The sequence below is a fragment of the Orycteropus afer genome, unplaced genomic scaffold, assembly GCF_000298275.1.
Source record: "Orycteropus afer afer isolate SDZICR_OR568_19922 unplaced genomic scaffold, OryAfe1.0 scaffold00080, whole genome shotgun sequence".
Lineage (NCBI taxonomy): Eukaryota > Metazoa > Chordata > Mammalia > Tubulidentata > Orycteropodidae > Orycteropus > Orycteropus afer.
Window position 1 is genome coordinate 3,091,773 of NW_006921667.1, and position 3,111 is coordinate 3,094,883.

The following is a 3,111-nucleotide window of genomic DNA, read 5'->3' on the forward strand; positions in this document are numbered from 1 at the left end:
TGGTCCTATAACTTTATGTGTATGATCTGAATTCCCAGGTGTATAATGGAGCTGACAAGGGGCAAGGTTGTAGTCACTGCTTGGACACAGCCAGCTACCCAGAGGGACCGAGTCATTGAACCTGTGGGCTCAGGACCATAGTCACAGAGGACATCAAGCTCAATTGGCATAACATACTATACGAAACATTGTTCCACCTCCTGCTGTGGCGAGTAGCGACTGGGATCTTAAAAGTTTGCAAGCTGCCATCTAGATGCAACAATGGGTCTCTCCTTGTGCAGAGCCAAGAAGAATGAAGAAAACCAAATATTCATGGAAACAATTAGTCCTAGCAACTGGTACACTATCCGATCTGCAGCCTCTATGACTATGAGACCAGAAGAACTAGATGGTGCCCGGCTACTACTGCCAACCACTTGGAAGAGGATCTATGTAGGAGATCCTGGATAGACAGAGAGAACAATGTGGAACAAAACTCAAAATCATTTGAAAAAAAAAGGAGGGGGGACCAGGTTTGCTGGCCCGATGGAGTCTGGTGGAACCACTGAGACTATGGCCTCTATCTGCCCTTCAGGTCTGGAATTGAACACACACCTGTGGCTTCCAGCCAAACAATGGACAGGCATATGAGTTGAACATTTACCCGAGGTAGGTACACTTCTTGGAGAGAGCAAGCAGGGGAGAAAGAAGGGCTTCTTATGCACAGGGAGACAGCTCAGGGAGCAGGAATACATGGAGGGATGGACACAGGGAAGAGGTAACTGTCACTAGAAAGTGGGAGGGGAGATTTTGCATTGTAGTAAATTGTTGTCAATGTCATGAGACAAAGTGTATGTGAACTGCTGTATGGAAAGTGTATTTGCTCTGTAAATTTTCACGCAAATCACAATAAAAAAATAAGCAATTGTTAGCATAGGGATCATGATGTTATTAATTCACTAGACAAATATTCCTTGAATAATACTGCAGGCCAGACACTGTGCTGAGCACTGGGAATACAGTGGTAAACACAAATAAACATGGTGCCTACTTTCTTAGGAACTACTTGTTGGCAGGTAAACAGCCTTTCATCTGATAATCATAATATGCTTGTCTGGTTACAATCTGAAGTAAGAGTTGATAAAGGGAAGCAGATGCTGAGGGACCTGGTCATATTGGCAGGGCTGGAAGGGGGAATCAGGAAGCCAAGTTTAAACTGATTCCTGACAGAGAAGAAGATGTTGAAAGTGTGTGTGAGTTTGACTGGAGAAAGAAATAAAACACAAAAAACATCATGTGCAAAGTTAGGTGGTAAATGGACCATCATCCCCACATTCATGTTTCTGGTCTTTAACATAAATTCAGTGGAAAACCTAAGAATCTGGAGTAGGACAGGGTGGGGTGCAGGAGATGATTCTTGCCTTTTGCATTTTGAAAAAAATCACTCTGAATTAGAGGCGATCGAACTGAATATGTGAGGAGAAGTTAATAGTCTATTACAATGAGAAATAGTGAGAGAAATCTGGGCCTGATATTTTGCCCTCATTGAGGTCTAAAGTAATAAAAAATCTTATTGTGATTCAGGAATAAGAAGCTAGAAGCCAATACTTTGCACTAATTAACTAACTCATTAAATATCACCTGTGATCATCTGAAATACAATGTCTACTAGATTGGAAACTCCATGAGGTCAACATTTTTTGTCAGGGTTTTTTCTTTTTCTTTTTTTCCTCTCCCTGCTGCTATATCCCAATAAGGAGCCCTGGTGATATATTGTTTAAGGTATTTTTCTGCTAATCAAAAGTTTGGCAGTTAGAACCCACCAGTTTCTCTGCAGAAAAAAGATGAGGAAGTCTCCTTTGTAAAGATTTATAGCCTTGGAAACCCAACAGGGGTAAGTATGAGCCAGAATAGACACCATGGCAGTAAGTTTGATTTGGTTTGGTTTTATGTCCCAATACCTAGAACAATACTTAAAAAATAACCAATGCCTACTAAATATATGTTGAGTTACTGAGTAAATGAATGAATTGAAGACAAGTCTTTAGGGGACTAAGGCCACACACCCAAAGAGCAGTATGAAAGTCACAAGAAGGTAAATGACAATGGGGTGGTTTAGTGGTGAAAGCATTTGGCTGTTAACTAAAAGGTTAGTGGTTTGAATCCACCAGCCACTCCATGGAAGAAAGATGAGGCTTCTGTAAAGATTTATAGCCTTGGAGGAGGATGGAAACATGGTGTTTTACCTGTAGCCCACATGTTAGTTCCCTCTAGCATCTTCACACTCTCTCTCTCTCTCAATGCTGTGGAGTCGGATCTGACTCATAGCAACCCCTCCCTGGGTTTCCAAGGTGATATCACTATGGAAGTAGGTTGCCCAATCTTCTGTCCAAAGAGTGGCTGGTGGATTTGAACTACCATCTTAGTGCCTGAAAAATTAAGTGCAGCAGTTTGAAGTGAGGATTTTGGTGCTCTAAACAGCTCATTAAGTCAGGGAACAACAAACTCAGGGGAGTAGGATTAGAAAGTAGGGAGAAGCAGTTTAAACAGCTGAAAAGAACAAAAGTAAGTGAACCTGCCCTGCAGATCACTGACTGGCTGGTGATATGGGACAACAGAGAGCTCCCTGAGGCTGTGGAGAGAACACACTGGAGGACCTGTGGCCACTCCATGGATCTACCTTCAGCACCTGCTTTTATCAGTAAACTTGGGACTACTGGGAGGGAGCAGAGATCCCTCTGGCTCCAACTACCACTGAATAGGGAGCAGCAGGGGAAACACCCCACAAGTAGGTGGGCCCTGGGACAAACTCATGGTGCGGGTTAGGGAAGCTATTCCAGGACAGCTTTTTGGCATGCACGGACCTGGAGTATGGGGTTTGTGTGGTTTTCCAAACCTGGCAGAAAGTTCCAGCCCACTAACCATTGGGGTCTTTGCCAAACTTGAGCTGCAGGCCTATGAGTAAGAATATAACATCATCATTAACAGCCTACTCAAAACACTGGAAATGGCTACTGGTGCTTTGGAGCTTTTTCTCTCTTTTCTTCCACATTTCCCTGCCTCTCCCCAGCATCATCCTATAGAAAAACCACATTAAGCCACCACAAGACCTGAAGGCTTGAATCCTAAACC

At 43.2% G+C, this 3,111-nt stretch overlaps 1 protein-coding gene across 1 annotated transcript in view; it reads right to left on the reverse strand.

The window, feature by feature from the left end:
* Positions 1–3,111, reverse strand: part of GRID1 (glutamate ionotropic receptor delta type subunit 1) — a 1,411,601-nt gene that overhangs the window by 780,467 nt on the left and 628,023 nt on the right. The gene's annotated exons all lie outside the window — the stretch shown is intronic.